This window comes from Cervus canadensis, chromosome 7, assembly GCF_019320065.1.
Source record: "Cervus canadensis isolate Bull #8, Minnesota chromosome 7, ASM1932006v1, whole genome shotgun sequence".
NCBI lineage: Eukaryota > Metazoa > Chordata > Mammalia > Artiodactyla > Cervidae > Cervus > Cervus canadensis.
Window position 1 is genome coordinate 36,742,567 of NC_057392.1, and position 18,733 is coordinate 36,761,299.

General features: G+C 36.7%; 1 pseudogene; it reads left to right on the plus strand.

Annotated features, from left to right (window-relative positions):
- Positions 1-10,256: 10,256 nt before the first annotated feature.
- On the plus strand, positions 10,257-10,433 carry LOC122445703 (annotated as a pseudogene).
- Positions 10,434-18,733: the final 8,300 nt, after the last annotated feature.

Genomic DNA, 18,733 nt, shown 5'->3' on the forward strand with positions numbered 1-18,733 from the left:
TTTCAAGGGGAAAATCAAATAGAGTTTTAGACTGACTTCTCAGTCACTTCTTTCCACCAAAATTTCTCAGTCACTTTCACTTCCACTGAAATTTTGTCAAGCTTCAATTACTTTGAGTCAAACCCTGTCTTCTCTTGCCTCTTCCCATTGAGCCTGTAGCTTTCTACTGAGACTCAGTTCCTTCACTTTGTGAATTGGAAATGCCTCAGGGAAAGGGCCTGGTTGACTTTAGAGCTCTCTTTACTATGTTTCTCTTCTTCTCAGAAACCATAGCTCCTCAAACCCTGTCTGTATCAGTTGTCTTCAAAAAGATGTTTTATATATTTTATTTTAAATTTTATAGTTGTTTCTGACATAAAATTAATCTGAGAACTCCATTATAACTAGAATTTCTGTGAATTAGTATAAACCATTTCACCAAGCTGAGCATACAAAACCAGGTCACAAGTCTTTTAATTCTCAAATATTCCTAACTGTTGTCAAATAGACCAAGTATGACTCTAAACTCGGAATGTGCTAATGATAAGTCTGAGATTTTTGGAGTTACTAAGTCCACAAGATCATTTTTACTCATTGTATTGATAGTTTACAGTGAATGATGTGAGATTCGTGATCTCTGAAGGAAAAGATTTAGCTTTAGGACCAGGGACCAGGCTTGATCACTCAAGAGCTTTTGTGTAGCAGAATTTTACTAAAGTAAGAAAAGGGACAGAGAAAACTTCTGACATAGACATCAGAAGGGGGTCAGAGAGTGCCCCGCCTCGCTAGTCTTAGCAAGGCCTTATATCCTTTTATCAGACCCACTCCCACAACATACATCTTAAGATACCAGGATTAGTCAGAAGGTTCTTGTTAAGGAGAAACATATCCTTGAGCAAGATACATTGTTGTTACATCATCCTTACTAAGACTAAGGAATGTAAAAAAAAAAAAAATGTTTTGTCCTTTCCTCCTCCTTGAAAATTCTAGACCCCTCTCTCCTCCTCAAGAGCCCCAGACCCGTCTCTCCTCCATGGGGACCCTGAACTTCTTGTCAACCTGCCTCAGAATTGACTCTCTCAGTATCATAACCAGAATATGTGGTTTATTCACTAGAGAGGGTTTCTGTTGATGCTGTTGCTTCCAACCAGTGTTGCTTTGAAAATCGATGGGTCTCTCTGGTAGGTAGTGTTTTAGTGTATGATACAAATGTCGCTATAGCTGATCCTACCCTGATTTCTATAGTGTGGAAGCCCCTTTCCCTGTGTTAGTATCACAAGCCTGGGATTCAAATCTCAAAGTGATTTTTTATTGTAGGGATCTTTGGGTGGAGGTGGAATTTTCTCTTGGAAAGTGATGGTGTGAGAAGGATTTCTTGCTTCAAGCGAGCCAGAACAAGCCCTTCTCTGCAAACTCTGTGTGTCCTGATCCTCAAGTAAGAATAGAATTATTTCACTCACTGTCCTAAGGTCTGCTCCAGATTGTGTCACTGGTTAAATCACATTTTGGCTAAGGAAAAATTTATGATGATACCAAAGAGCAGTCATTTAGATGTGATTTACTCAACATGGTTCTCTCTTTCTGGTCTTTTGTTCATTGAATGCCTCAATGTTGACGTGAGGGCCGCTTTTAGTGTTAAGGAATATCTACTGATGTGGTTTACATTGGAAAGCTACTAGAGAAGATGTATGCATTTCTTACTGTGTTGTAACAATTATTACAAATTTAGCGATTTAAAACAACACAAATTTGTTATATTACAGTTTCCTACATCAGAAGTCCAAAATCAGTCTCTCTGGGCTAAAATCAAGGTATTCCAGGGCCTTTTTTAGTTTCTGGAAGCCACTACATTCCTTAGCTCGTGACCTCATCTTCTGTCTTCAAAACCAATAGCATAGCATTTTCTATTTGTTCTGTCTCTAATTCTAACATTTTCTAACTCTCATCCCTTGCCTCCTTCTAATGAGGATCCTTGTGATTACACTGGGTTACCTGGATAATCTAGAATAATCTATCTCAAGATCTGCAAAATCTCTTTTGCTGTGTAATACATTCACAGATTCTGAGAATTAAAATATGGACTCTTCTGGGGGCAGAGGGGATGATTATTCATCCTACCACAGAAGGCTTTTTGCCACTTGCATCATTATCCTCAGACAAGCCCACGTAATACAGGGCTCTAATTTTTAAAACTGAATTTAATTCTAGACATATTTCCATAGGTCTTAACAACAGTCCTTGAGTGGATCTTTTTTTTATATAGAATTCCATAACCCAAGGGTTAAACTGCTGAATTCCTATACCTCAAGAATTTTTAGACTCTTTCCTAATGTGCAGACCCTCAGAGGGTTAGGGTGGATTAGGTAGAGATGGCAAGGAGGGTTTCAACTTGCTAATTGTTTTTTAGAGAACAGGTTTAAAATCTGTTTTTGTACTATCTTGTGAAATTATGCACCAGGCATCCATTTGGAAATAGTTCAGTTTACCAAAGATTAATCACATGTCTCTCACATGCCAGTGGAAAATGCAGTGGCCTCTAATCAAGCATCACAGCCAGGAAGCTAGAATCAGAGAAAAGACTGAACTCCACTGAAGTTTCTTCTCTGTCTCCTTCCAAAAATTCAGTAATCCTGTTCTCTAATAGAGTTATTTTACATTTTGTCTATTTGTAACTGGCAGAAAGAAACAAAAAGACCTTTGGTGACCCTGTTTTGTTTTGTTTTTTTCCCTGAAAAATATGATTTTTACTTTATGACAGAAGTCTCTAGTTTTATGAACTCTTTACCCTCTAGGTAAAGAAATATTTAACATTATCACCTGCTAGAGAAAGTATAAAAGAAATTTGAGAAATTAGTTTTTTTTTATTTTCAAATTGTGCATCCCTAAACTATTTGTGTAGAAAATTAATATGTGTAGTATTGTGTAATAATAGTATTGTGTACTATTATTATACATAATATTGTGTAGAAAATTAAATCACTAGAGAAGATTTGTTTAAAACCTCTTTTAGTAACTCTACTGTTATCTTCAACATCTTAGTTAGAATTTTAATGTTTCCAAGTTTATGAAATGCACCTAAATGAATGATACTGTAAATGCCAAAGACATTTTAAGTTTCAAAACAGAATGCCTTTCTGAGATTCAAATTTAAGCAACTATCCTCATAAAAATCATTAGAAAGTACAGAAGTCACAGGGGGAAATGACAATAAACTTTTAAGTTTGAAAACTAAACTGGTATTTTGGGAAAAAAAATGTCTACTTCCAATGCTTTGAGTTTGGTTGTTGAAGAATATACAAAATATATTATGTTTGATCTTCTTCGCTTATTTACAGATCATAAACTCCCCCCAAATGTACGCCTTCCCATACTAGTTTTTCATTTCCTTCAAGCCTTCATGGGCTATAAGTGAAAGTTGCTCTGTCGTGTCTGACTCTTTGTGACCCCGTGGACTATACAGTCCATCAAATTCTCCAGGCCAGAATACTGGAGTGGGTAGCCTATCCCTTCTCCAGGGGATCTTCCCAACCCAGGGGTCGAACCCAGGTCTCCTGCATTGCAGGCAGATTCTTTACCAGCTGAGCCACCAGGGAAGCCCAAGAATACTGGAGTGGGTAACCTATCTCTTCTCCAGAGGATCTTTCTGACCTGGGGATCCAACTGGGGTTTCCTGCATTGCAGATGGATTCTTTACCAGCTGAGCCACCGGGGAATCCCATCTCATGGGCTATACACTTTGCAAATAATGTTTAAAATTGTGAGACTGCAGTACTGTCATTTTGAATGAAAAAAAAAATTTTTTTTGATCCATACACATCTGTCATTATGGCCAGTAGGTACTGGCTCACTGTGGAGCAGAAGGCTAGTTCTGGAACCAAGAGCTTTAAAAATGTTAAAGGGTTTCACTGAAACCTAGTACTGTTGAAAGCATATAAGAACTAAACACTTTCAGTAAGTGGTTATATTTTCAAGAAATTGGGATGATTTAGATTTGGGAGACAAGGAAAGAAATGGTTCCTTATAAATAAAAAGGTCCAGGAGCATATAATCACAGCCCTTGCTAGCTATTTCTGTCACTCAGGCATTTTAGTTCTTTCCATATCAGCAGTTTAAGAAAAGTGGTGCTTACGTCTAAGGTAAATTTAAGTTCCTTCCCTAGAGGAGCAGAAAACCAAGGGAAAGGGAAGGAAAGCCATTTAGACCTGTTTCCTGATTCTCATTTTGATCACCTTGATTTACTTTATTCTGTACATACTGGGGGCTTCCCTTGTGGCTTAGCTGGTAAGGAATCTGCCTGCAATGTACATACTGGATGAGTGCTTACTTTTCTTGTTGTCCATATTGCCTTTACTTAAAATTCAGAGATAAGATAATTGAATTTGGTAGAAATGCAAAGCACAAATCTTGAACATTATTACATTATTGCATTGTTATTTCCACTTATATATGATGATTTAAATATGATTTGTATATGGCTTAACTATTGTAGGAAAAGTCCTTTTCTCACTCTCCCTCAATAGAAGTTTCAACTCTAAACATTCAGTTATTTATGTATTGAGCATGTGTTTATTGAAAGCTTCCTAATTTTGCTAAATATTACACACATAAATATAAATTAATTGTGGTCCCTACTCTGTATCACACAGTCTACTAAAAGAAATGTGATAATTCTATTACAATATAATAAGGGCCATGGTAAAGGTATATTTTAATACTTAACATTTATTAAATACTTATATAAGCCTAGGAACTGTATCTATACTTTATTTTTCCAATAGCTTTATGAGTTAAGTACAAATATTATCTCCACTAATACAGATGAAGAATTGAGGTTTAACAACGTTAAAAACATAGTGAATTCGTAGAGTGTCAAATAATTTACTGATTGATATCTGTTACAGTTGAGGTATCCTTTTTGTGGGATTATTTCTTGAGATTTTTCTATTTTTGGTAGACTGATTGCAGTATCATCTAATACACCTATCCTCTCTTTCAATCTCTATGTTAACTTTCAAATTTATGACCTGCATGTCTGCTTCCCCCAGCGTTCTGCCCATTTGTCACAGCCTCAGGGTGGTGGGGGGCAGGAAGACTCTTGGAAAGAAGGGGCCAAAACCCCTCTGACAATATAGATTCTTGGGAGAAGCATCCAGAAAAGGTTAAAATCAATACCTGAAGAGAGATTTACAAAATGATAACTGCAGAGAAAAGAAAGAAACAATACAGATGTCACACACATGGAGATGTCATTTTGGAAGTTTTAGCCCCTAGCACTGGAGCTCACCAGTGCTCTTGACATTGATCCACATAATCTTTCTTATTCATGATGGTGCTGGAAAGAGAGGAAGCCTTAAACTTCATTTAGAAACTGGAGTATAAAATAGATAAGAATCATCCAATGGGAGCAAATAGAATGGGCACCTAACCAGGTATTGAGATGGTGATAAAATTTATCTATACCATTAGTGAAACTCTTTTATAAACTTTAGTCACTGCTATCCTTTAAAGTAGCAAATTGGTTATTTTGCCTGAATTATAAGTTCAATTAAGGTTTTCTGACCAGTGGTTATATTAAACTTAGTTCTGAAAGATCATGATATTTGCAATATTTCTGTTTTCTTTTGTTTCTAAATCTAGTTCTTGTAATGGCCCTTTCAATAGAGGAGTAATCCAGTCTTGGAGCCCCTTAATTGTTCAAAACAGAAATACTACTGAATTAGTCAGGAGTCTGTTTGCAAGTAGAAGAATCCCAACTCAAATTAATTTAAATGATAAAGTATACTATATTAGCTTACTTTGAAGATGGTACCTCATTGCTATCACCAGAAAACCATCCCTCCTGTTGTTTTCTGGCTTTTTTTCTTCATTTTGGCTTTATTCTCAAGTGGCCTATCTCTATGTAATGGCAAAGATGGTAATGAGAACTTCATGCATACATAATCTTCAGCACAAACTGGTTTAAATAATAAATGTTGCTGGTTCACATAACAGATAAAAGTCCAGACACAGTACAGTTTGGGTTGTGGTTTGATCAAATTCTCTGGGATTCTCTTAGCCCATCTTTGTGTGTTAGTTATAATTATAGTGGTCCTTGGCCTCACAGATGCCATATCATCAGAGCAAGAGAACAAATCTTTTCCCTCAATTACTGGACAAAAATTCTGAATTTCATTCTGTGAAGAACAACTAAAATCATTGCCCATTCCGGAACCAAAATCTAGAAGCAAGAGACTGAGAAACACTGATTGACTTATACTAATCAGGACCCACTTCTAGAGTTATATCAATCCAACCCAGACCAGATGCCTGTTATGTAATGGGTGACAGGTAAGATGGATACTGAGAAAGGTAATAAACAAAACCATGGAAGAACCAGTTATATTTCTGTAAAGTCTGGGGGCGGTGGGTGTGGTGGCAGAGTCCTCTTGGAACAGTTTCATTGACTGAAACAAACCTCAGGCTTATCTGGGCTCCTCTAGGTTATAAGTAGAGAATGAGTGGGTCTCCATAAGGCAGAGAAGAGTTTGAGGAACAGGCCAAGCAATAGCTCTATGTACTATAGTATACTTTTTAGATCACATCTCCAATTGTTCTATTTTATGTTCTGCATGGAAATTAGTCTTGTCTACTGCCATGGAGACACAGACTAGAAAAATTTCATTTTAGAATTCTTGAACACTAAAAGCTGAATTTTTATTTAGAATATGAAAAGATTAAATAATATTTTCTAGTGGGAGGAAAAAATTGAGATTTATAGCAATAGCATTGCTTTTATAGAAAGAAGCAATATCTGTTTTTCTGGAAATGAAAGCTGGAAGAAAATAAATCATGTTCTAGGAGAAATTGGTAGAAAAAGTTTCTCCCAATCCTTTCATAAAATGTTAGAATTACCATGGCTTTCATGACTGATACAGGGACTTGATTCTAATGAGGGGACACACAGAATAGTCTTTGGTGTTAGGAAGAATATTTATGCAATTTTTTCTTTTTCTTAATTAGAAAAATATAGTACAAGTAATTTGATCCTGAATACATAAATATATATATACATATTCCTGGCTTTCTTGCATCTTTATTGGGTACTTTTAACATTAAAGCTGAAATTTATAAAAGTTTCAGATTCAAGTATGGACTTCCAAGGAAGGATCAAAGTTATGAGATGTAATTTAAGAATATTGCTAAGTAAAATACTTCCAAGGTACCCTACCTTTGATTTATCTTTTCTATTAAAGATTAATAGTTTGAAATGTCAAAACATCACAGACTTGAGAAAAACTTAAGCCTTGTAAAGTTACTCTGTGTACTTACATATGATGAGCCTTTAGTGTTCTGTCAGAAAGCAGTGTGGAACTGAAAGCAGAGAGATAATACCCCGCCTCCCCTGCTTCTAGCCCCAGGGTTGGGGTGGTTAGTGGTGGGGCATTTCAACAGCTGACAATACACGTAGCTATCTTTTCTGGCCCACCTTCATTTGTCACTCTGCCTCTATAGTTATTTTTTCACCTCCAGGTATGATTTTGATTTGTGCAGAGAACTGAGAAATGAAGTTTTGTCGGCAGACATTTAGTGCTGTGAATAGACAGTAATGGTTTAGAAATGTTGCTGTTTGATTCTTCATTTTTAGTGGAGGTAAATTAAATGCAGGAGAAAATAATAGATTAGATAAACTGTTCTGTTCTTTCAGCTATCTGGGAAAGAGCCTTACAGGATACCCCACATCTGAAAGAATTCAGCTGTCATTGAAAATGGCATATAACAAATACACTTGGGATAATTTTTAAATTAGCTTTAGAATATTGGGATTAGATGTCACTCCAATTTAATATGTTCTCCCTGAGGATCTCATTTTGTATGAACACTGTGCTAGCCACTTTGGAAAGATACATAATACTTCTACCTTCAAAGAGCTGATGGTCTCAGTAACTAGAAAGACATGCAACTTGCAATAAAAGACCCAAGAGAGCATATAATAAATGGAGAGTGTTTTAGTTATTTTCATGTCCAGTCAGAGAGACTCGCTGGGGGTTTTCGTTAGAATTCATGTGATAAAAAGAGGACCATCTCATGGAGCTCCAGGGTAAAAATCCATGCCAAGGCAACATAGAAGGGTGAAGTGCTAGAGATTTTTTGTGGATTCAAGGCAACTGGTAGGACCCCTGCACAAATGCTCTTACCGTTAGTGTGATGTGACTACTTGGTGGGTATACTTTTTTTTCCTGTCTCCCTTTCTGCTGTCCTCTCTTCTAGAGTTCAAATTCCCAAGAGAAAATTTGTGTGACTTAGCTAATTTTGCTGAGCTTTTCTTGCCCAGCAATGGCCAATGGATAGATAAACTGTTGTTGGGGTTGGGAAGAACAAGCATAGTCTGTGATGAAGGACACTGTTTCCTTGGGGTACCTCTTCCACCAGGCTGGCAGGGAGTATTATAACAAACATGAAAACAGCAGTAAGAATATTGGCAGTAAATGCTCAGAGAAATCAAAGAAGGGAGTACGTTTCTATGGAATTGTTAGCCTAGTGAAATTTCATGGCAAAGAGGAATTTGAGCTATGTCCTGAATGATGAACAAGAATCAAGTTGTAGAGGCTAGGGAGGAAGGATTCTAATATAAAAGTGTTGTGCCACCGAGTAACTACAAAAATTCTTAGTAACTGGGATGAATTTTTAATATAACTTAAAAAGTTTGACTGTGAGCCCAAAAACACTTACAGCATTTAATTAGTCAGATTAAGGACCAATTTTCTAGCATGGAGGTGAAGCCAGAAGTTTTTTTTTTTTTTTTTCCTGTACTAATTAAGTGGGTCTTTACACAGAGATGTGATCTCCAAGTAGAGAAAACCGTATGCTGACTATACTGCCATCCTCACATGAACTAAGAGGAGGACAAAGGGGGAAATCTCTAGCGAAGAGAAAGAGGAAGTACAGTTTCTTAAGGCTCCATGTGAATTATTTTAGCCAATAGATTGAGGCAGAAATAGAAGTATGCCAGTGTTCAGCCTAAGTCAAGAGGACTTGCTTTTTTTTTTAATGATCTTTGTGCACTTCTGCCATTGCCATAGAAAAAATAGGCCTAACCAGCTCACTAGATTCAGGAAAGAGAGACGTGCAGAGCATAAGTTGCCCCGGCTGGGTTACTAGCCCTTTCTAGACTGGTCAACCTCTAGTCAAATCACTGATGAATGAACTAAGTAAATGCCACTGAGATTTAGAGGTTCTTTTTCACATAGTGAGAGGTGACACAGGCAGATTTCTTCAAAATATGTTTGTAGATGTAGTAGCTTCAACCAGAATGGGGTTGTGGGCGTGACAGGCACTCAAAGTGCCACAGACCTTCCTCCAGCAAGGAGGTGTTTCCCTTAGAGCCCAAGACAAAGAGACCACAAACAAGTCAAAAGATTGATCAAACAAAAAACTCCAATAAGGAAGAATGCTTCTCCTTGTGTAACTATTACATATACAAAAATCTCAATCCTTGGTGCCCTAGACTGCGTATGGGTGGTGAATTCAATGTAATGGTTTTAAACCAGGCAAGGCAAGGAGTCACAGCCATCTATTGGAAAGGCAAATCTGTTGGCAGCTGAGACTTCCTCATTCCTTTCCATAGTGTAAACACCACTCATGGGGAGAGCTGTAGAAAATGCATGACGACGTGGAATCAGGAAGTGCACGTGGGGTTTCAGGTATGCCTTGGGCCAAAACCCAGGATCCAAGAGCAAGACTTCCTCTGGGGAGGATCCTGGTTTTATGAGGTAGGAATGTCACCATAGCTGTTAAGAGTATCCTGCAGGAGCTTGAGACGAAGAGAAGCTTCTTACATCCATCCCTTCTCAGACTCAGGGCGAGGATGACCACCGTTCGTGGGCTTGGGGCAGTTGTAAGCATGATAGCAAATAATGCACTTTGCCTCCCACGTGCTATTCAATAATTTTACCTTGATTTTATTTAAATAATTCTTTTGGTACCCCGTGGTTAACGTGTTTTCAAGGAAAAGATGGGACTATGTGTAAAGCTTCCTAAAATGTAAAGTGAGATATTCTAGGCACAAGGTAGGGCTCAAACCTAAAGAAATCTGTAACAGTTAAAAGATATAAAGAATAGTGTACATATACCATTTCCTGTGGTTGAAAAGAAAAATTCTTGAATATATGAGAACAATTGTTAACCATAGGAAAACCTTAATTGGCCAAGGAACTTTCTAGAAAAGTTTTATTCTATAAAATATTTTAGGACCGCATTCAGCATAATAAGTGTAAGGCTGGAACAAAAGCATTTAATTTATCGCTTCTTGGCCTTTTGGCTAAGATCAAGTGTAAAAGCATTTAATTTTTACTCTTTCTAAATTGATAAATATGTTAGAAATAGTAAACGATGCTATTGTCTAGGGCAGACTATACTATTAATTCTTCAATAGCCTTTTATGCTATGGCAATCTGAGCAAATAAATGAAGACTCAAATAGGTATGAGTCAGAAGAGTCAAACATTATTATTCTTAATGTATTGTACTTTTATGACCTTACATGTAATTTTATTTGAAAATGTTAAACTTATGATAATGTGGAAAGGACTTCTTCCTTATGATGTTAATTCTGAAAATTTTAGGCTTTAAGAACCGATTTTTGCATTATGAAATGAATAAGATTTCTTGGTTCTTTGCATATTGTTAATATATGTAGATTAATATACCACTACATATGTGTCTTTGCCTCAGACATATAAATAGCAACAAATACCACTATAATAGCCACCTTGAAATGAGTTTTTAATTGGTTTGATGACTATAGTAGCAATTCCCAAAATATGCTATCTCTGTTTACTTTTAATTTTATTCAGCATATGGGCATAGGAAATCATTAGCATTTTCCAATTCCAAGGACGAATGTGTTTAATGTTAAAATAACTCAGAACAGTTTTATGTTTTTCATCATGAAGTTCAAGCAAGAAATATAAATACAGAAACTTGGGTCTGCTGCTGTTTTTCTGTATAAGTTTGGTCAAGCTGTCAAGGATATGATTACAGAGAGCTTGTAGATCAACTATTTGGGCTTCCTTTAACCATCAGCTCAATTGAACACATGGTACAATATTATTTTCAACAATAAAGCCAGTATTGGAAAACATTCATACTGTGTAGACATGTTTTTAACCTGTTTTATCTGTCATCAATTTTAAATATCCTTTCCATACAGAGAAGAGGCTGTAGTGATTGGTGCCATACCTGGTAGTAGAGTATCAAAAAATGACAGGAGTTTGGGTTTGAGTCTTAGTTCACACAGCCAGTTTGCAATAAATTTAACTTTCATCTCTTATTTCTCTATTGAATTTAATTTCAAATTTGAGATCTCATTCTACTGAGTGGTGGAAACACAGTCACTTTGGGATTATACTAGTGTTCTCCCAGTGTTGAGTTCAAGATCCATGGAACTTGTAAAATGCCAAGCCTTTGGGTCTGGGGGTAGAGGGAGAATTTGGCATAGGTTGGCATATATCAGTCCTGGCATCTTCAGGAGCACCTTCCTTCTCATCTGATCTTCAGTTGCCTATCAGCACAGAATACTTCTGAGTTTTTATTTTTCCTGACATTAAGAGTCTTTTAGGTTTTCTCCATAAACTTACTGTGTACTATTTTCAAAGCCAAACAGAGCAGACACTTGTAAAGTTTGTCTCTTCTCCAGTTAATCTTTAGGGGAAAATTTTGGGGGGCGAGGGCTACAATAGCCATGAAAGTGTATCTGTGGCTTCGTGTAGAAGCTCAGTCAATCTTTTCCTTCTGCTTTTTTGCTTCTACCTAGCAACCTTGACTTGACTCAAGCTGTTCTGTGCTCAGAGTAGAGGCTGCCACAAGCTGGCAAGCTCTGTCCCTTTACCATTCTTTGGAGTGTCACACTCTGCTATGGTTTTGCCCTTGGGTAAGGCTTTTGCTCTGCACATTTGCAGAGATACGTACATGTGTCTTGCAGTTGTATTTTTTTGTGCATGTGAGACTATGGAGGGCTCGGGAATGAGGCAAAGATGAGCGGGACAAGGGATTGATGCAGGAGACAGAAGGGATAAACAGTCACTTTTCTAATATGATATGGAAAATTGAACCAATTCCAGGTACTTTCTGTTTTATATATAAATTTAAAAAACAAGCTGGAATGACCCATACTAAATAGGGTATGGTGAGGTTGGATCTTGAACACAATATGGGTAAAGTTATAACTAAAATAATTCCAGTATCTATCAAGTCAAAAAAATCCAGAAATTCTACTTCTATTAATTGTTTTTGAAGGAAATCTGAAATGATGGCATACTTTTGCACTTGCAAGGTTACTTCTAACACAGACTGAGGATAATATAAATATTCAAGAATTATGGAGGTGGTGAGAATGGTTTTCAAATATGATTATGTATGTATATAATGTAATATTGCATATCCATTAAAAATGTTTACAGTGTTTATTATCAAAGGGGAAATTATTCTGATCACTAAGCTTAAAAAAGCATAGTACAAAATTAAATGTGTGCCATGCCTTTAACTATGTAAAAATGTGCATTAAAAATACAGGAATTGTGTCAAGATTTAAAGCACTGTTTGCCTGAGTAGTAGGTGCTTGTTTTCCCACCTTCTCATACTAATACCAGCAGATTTTCAGTCTGTCATCCTCTGCAGGATGTATTTTCTATAGCATCATCCTCAAATACAGAATACCACATCGTCATAATAAATGGTGATAATTGATTTAGATAGGTTACAACATAACCTTACTTTCCACTATTCAACATTTTTCACTGGCAAATGACCTCTCTAGGAAATCTTACAGTGCCCATGTTAAGAAAAGTCTGTTTTAGCTCTTTTCGATGTTACAGAAACAAGGGAGCAGAAATGATGAAATACAGTCTTAGTAGGGGTTCCTGAGTAAGATGTATTTCTGCGACTAGCAGCATCAAGGTCATCAGGAAACTTGTTAGAAATACAGATTTCTGATTTCCTCCAGAGACCTGCCTAGTCAGGAACTCTAGAAATGAGGTCTAACAATCTGCGCTTTAACAAGCCTTATAGGAGATTCTGATGGTCTGCTATAAGGGCAACTACCCGCTTCTTGCATATAAAATATTATTGGAACACAACCTTGCTCACTGTCTTTGGCTGCTTGTGGGCTACAGTAGTAAGCTAGAGTACTTTAGACAGAGACCTTATGACCCACAACGCTTAAACTATTTATTCTTTCCAAAAGTTTACCAATCCCCATTCTGGAGGATAGAATCCTTTTGAATTTTAGCTCATACAGATTTTTTTTTCCCCGTTGAATATACAAAGTCTCTGTTAAACATTTACCCCATGACAAGTGTTCTATGAAAAAATATCTGTCAACTTATAACTTTAATTGAATAGGCTGTTGTGGATTCCATTAATGTAGAGACTTTTTGAGTAAATGTAGAATGATTATTCTTGTCTACTATATTAACTTCAGTTCTATAAATAAATATTAAGTAAAAAATAATTCTTAAAATTGAAATCACAAAGGCTTATTTATTGCTGTGTTTAAGTTAGAGAAACAAATCTAAAGGGTTCCACCTGCTGGTAGAAATTAAAAATGACTGCAAATTAAAATAATGCACTTTAAAAATTATCTGCTAAGTCAAAAGTGATAGTTTTGGAAGTTTAGGCTAAAAAAGATGATCATCTAATCTCTTCATTTTAAAAAAGGAACTGACATAGAAATAAAATTATAATCCATTTAAATAGATTACACAAGCATACAGATAAATATTCTTCCAACTATAAACTTTGAAGGTAGGAGCCATGTCTTTTCTACACATCAGGATATCCCCATCACTAAGTAAAGTGCTGTGCAAATACATATAAATAATTTTGTCATCTGATTTATTAGAGTTGCATAAAACAGTTGTTACCAAAGATTTTGTATTTTTAATTAAAAAAAAACCATAAAGTTATAACACTTGAGAAAACACATTTAGTAATAATTTTACTCCTTAAATGGAAATTCTTCACTAAAGAATTTAGCAGAAATGTATCATAATACATTTTATTTTTTAGAAAGATAAATGTGTCATTCAGGATAGACTGCTATGCTATGATAAAATATGATTCCTGAAAAATAAAATAAAAAATATAATTCCTGAATCTCGGTGGTTCACAGCAACAAAGGTTGTTTTCTGGTTCACGTCCATTTTGCTTGCCTGCAGCTCTCCTCTACATGTGTCTTCATTTTGGGACCCAGGTTATTGAGACAGGTTTATCTGGAATGCAACTGGTCATCTTGACACAGAGAAAGAGACTTGACCCATACACAGACCTTTTTCTTTTTTAAAATATCTTTATTGAGGTATAATTTCCATACCATAAATGTACCCATTCTAAACGTACAGTGCAGTCACTTCGGTTTAGTCGCTCAGTCATGTCTGACTCTGCGACCCCATGAACTGCAGCACACCAGGTTTCCGTGTCCATCACCAACTCCTGGAGCTTTCACAAACTCAATGTCCATCCAGTCAGTGATGCCATCCAAGCATCTCATCCTCTATTGCCCCCATCTCCTCCTGCCTTCAGTTTTTCCCAGCACTGGGGTCTTTTCTAATGAGTCATCTCTTCACATCAGGTGGCCAAATTATTAGAGCTTCAGATGCATCGTCAGCCCTTCCAATGAATATTCAGGGTTTGTTTCCTTTAGGATTGACTGGTTGGATCTCCTTGCAGTCCAAGGGACTCTGAAGAGTCTTCTCCAACACCACAGTTCAAAAGCATCAGTTCTTCGGTGCTCAACTTTCTTTTTGATCCAGGTCTCGCATCCATGCATGACTACTGGAAAACCATAGCCTTGACCAGATGGACCTTTGTTGGCAAAGTAATGTCTCTGCTTTTTAATATGCTCTGTAGGTTTGTCATAGCTTTTCTTCCAAGGAGCAGGTGTCTTTTAATTTCATGGCTGGAGTCACCATCTGCAGTGATTTTGGAAACCAAGAAAATAGAATCTGTCACTGTTTCCATTGTTTCCTCATCTGTTTGCTATGAAGTGATGGGACCAGATGCCATGATCTTACTTTTTTGAATGTTGAGTTTTAAGCCAACTTTTTCACTCTCTTCTTTCACTTTCATCAGGAGTCACTTTAGTTCTTCTTCACTTTCTGCCATAAGGGTGGTGTCATCTGCATATATAAGGTTATTGATATTTCTCTCTGAAATCTTGACTCCAGCTTGTGCTTCATTCAGCCTGGCATTTCGCATGATGTACTCTGCATATAAGTTAGATAAGCAGGTGACAATATATAGCCTTGATGTGCTCCTTTTCCAATTTGGAAACTGTCCATTGTTCCATGTCCAGTTCTAACTGTTGCTTCTTGACCTGCATACAGATTTTTCAGGAGGGAGGCAAGGTGACCTGGTATTCCCATCTCTTGAAGAATTTTCCACAGTTTGTTGTGATCCACACAGTCAAAGGCTTTGGCATTAGTCAATGAAGCAGAAGTAGGTTTTTTCTGAAATTCTCTTGCTTTTTCTATGATCCAATGAATGCTGACAATTTGATCTCTGGTTCCTCTGCCTTTTCTATATCCATCTTGAACATCTGGAAATTCTCAGTTCACATACTGTTGAAGCCTGGCTTGGAGAATTTTGAGCATTACTTTGCTAGTTTGTGAGCTGAATGCAATGGTGCGATAGTTTGAACATTCGTTGGCATTGCCTTTCTTTGGAATTGGGAAGAAAATTGACCTTTTCCAGTCCTGTGGCCACTGCTGAGTTTTCCAGATTTGCTGGCATATTGAGTGCAGCACTTTCACAGCATCATCTTTTAGGATTTGAAATAGCTCAGCTGGAATTCCATCACCTCCACTAGCTTTGTTCATAGTGATGCTTCCTAAGGCACACTTGACTTCATATTCTGGGATGTCTGGCTCTAGGTGAGTCATCACATCACTGTGATTTTCTGGGTCATTAAGATCTTTTTTATATAGTTCCTCTGTGTATTCTTGCCACCTCTTAATATCTTCTGCTTCTGTTAGGTCAGTACTATTTCTGTCCTTTTTTGTGCCCATCTTTGCATGAAATGTTCTCTTGGTATCTCTTATTTTCTTGAAGAGATCTCTAGTCTTTCCCTTTCCATTGTTTTCCCCTATTTCTTTGCATTGATCACTGAGAAAGACTTATCTTTCCTTGCTATTCTTTGGAACTCTTCTTTCAGCTGGCTATATCTTTCCTTTTCTCCTTTGCCTTTTGCTTCTGACTTTAACCAAATTTATAGAGTTGTGCAGCTGATCACTGCAATCCAGTTTAAGAACATTCCATCACCCCTGGAACATCTCCCATCCCCATATGCAGCAAATTCCTATTCCTACTCCTGGCCCTAGGCAAAACTTAATCTGCTTTCTGTCTAATTTGCCTTTTATGGACATTCCATATAAATGGAAACATGCAATATGTGATCTTCTGTGTCTGACTTATTTTACTTGACATATTTTTGAGACTCGTCTGTGTTGCAGTATATATCCGTAGTTTATTTACTTTTATTCCTAAACACTTTTCCATTGTATGGATACATTGAAGTTTTTTTAATCTATTCACCAGTTGATGAACATTTGTGTTGTTTCACACAAGGTTTTTGTTTTTTTAGCTATTACACGTAAAGCTCTTGTGTACATAAACACACAGTATTTGTATGGACGTATGTTTTCTCTTGGTTAGATACCTGGGAGTAGATTTGCTAAGTTGTGTCATAAATCCATGAGTAACTTATTAAGCAACTGCCAAACTTTTATAGAGTAACTTGCCATTTTATGTTCCCACCAGGAACATATGAGAGTTCCACTTTCTCCATTGCTTTGCAAATGCTTATTATTGTTTGTCTTTTTTATTATAGCCATTTCAATAGGTACAGAGTGGTAGTTCATTGCAATTTTAATTTATATTTTCTAGTTCAAAACTCTGATGTGGTTTAGCATCTTTTCATTTGCTTATTAACTGTATCTTTGATGAAGTATCTATTCAGATTCTTTACCATTTTTTGTAGTTGTCTTATTGAATTTCAAGAGCTCTTTATATATTCTGGATAAAATCTTTTTCAAATATATAAATGAAAGATATTTTCTCCCAGTCTGTGTCTTGTCTTTTTATTTTCTTAAAGTGTCTTTTGAAGCATGAAAACTTAAAAATTTTTACAGAATCCATTGTTATTTTATGAATTATGCTTTTGGTGTCACATCTAAGAACTTTTTGTCTAACTTAAGGTCATGAAGATTCTGTTTCCCTCTAGAGGTTTTATGTTTTTATTATATTTAGGTCTATAGTTCATTTAGGGTTATTTTTTATGTTTAGTATGAGGAAATTTGTCTCATTCTTAATTTCTCCCCATTAAATTTCTGACTGGTTTGTCTATTGCTTGCCCTAAACTTAACTCACAGCTTAAGACTTCCTGTGATATTGTCTCTCCTGACTGTTTGTCACAAAGTTCACTATTGTTTTTGACATTGCCCTGGATGTGGGAATTTTCCACTCTGTACAAGTCAAGTAGTCTACTTCCACAGTAAAGAAGATGATTTGCATGGTTTGCCTGCCCTGAGGTAGGTGTAGGAGTAGCCCCAGGATAAAATGTCATAGGTTCCTATGTCATGGGTTCCTTAAAATGTCATGGGTTCCTTACCCAAGTTTCAGTAGTTTTTCTTGAGGAGATGTTTCTTGGTTAACTGTATACCTTTGGTTGATTTTCATAATTGGGATTTTTATTTTTTCAAGGCTTTTTGTTCTTGCTTTCTTTTGGGGGAGAGGACTTGCCAAGCTTCTCCCTCCACTTTCCCAGAAGTACCTGCCTCTCTGAAACAGTTTTCGTAACTGGATTTTAAAAGCTTTAAAACCTAATAAAGTATGTCATTTCTATCTAGATTTCCTGAGTCAAAGCAAGTCATATGGTCATTTCTTTGCTGAACAAGATGGGGATAATCCTCCCCTAGAGGAACATCCCCAGCATGATGTCATAGGCACCTTCTGATGTAGTTCCCAATAGTTTCTGCCTTTTGATATTCACACTGTTGTGTCATCCCTTCTCCCAGTGTGTAACCTAGACTTAGTGACTGTCTCCTAATAAATAAAATTCAGCAAAAATGATGGAGTATCATTTCCACAAAATTATCCAATACTGTTACTTCCATCTTGTTAGCTCTTGCTGCCTTGTGCTCCTTCTTTCTCTTGCCTTCCTGGGTTACTCACATGGAAAACATGCTGTCATATTGGAGAAGCTCACATGGCAAGGAATGGAAGGTGACCTCTGGTCAAAAGTCAGAACAAAACTGAAGTCTTCCTGTTGAGTCCAGTAGCCCACAAGGAACTGAATGCTGCCAGCAACCAAGGAGTGAGCTTGGAAGCTGATTCTCCCTCAGCTGAATCTTGAGATGACTGCAGCCCTGACTGACACCTTGGCTGCAGCCTTGCATGAGACTCTGAAGGGGAGGACCCAGTTAAGCCATGTCCACATTCTATATCCACAAAAACTGAGACAATGAATGCTTGTTGTTTAAGCCACTAAGTTGTGGGGGTAATTTCTTACTAGCAACAGATAACTAATAATAGTAACTAAAATATTTGGTGAAAAGTCAAGTAATCTATGGCAATAAACGCAATAGATACAGAGCTGGGTAGGCTGCTTTTTGCCATATACAAGATCATTGCTTTAAACAATCAAATTTTATTCAGAGTAGTTTTCCATGGAACTTATAATCTGGCATTTGCCCTGAGTTTCTGTTCTAATTTTGTAAAATCAT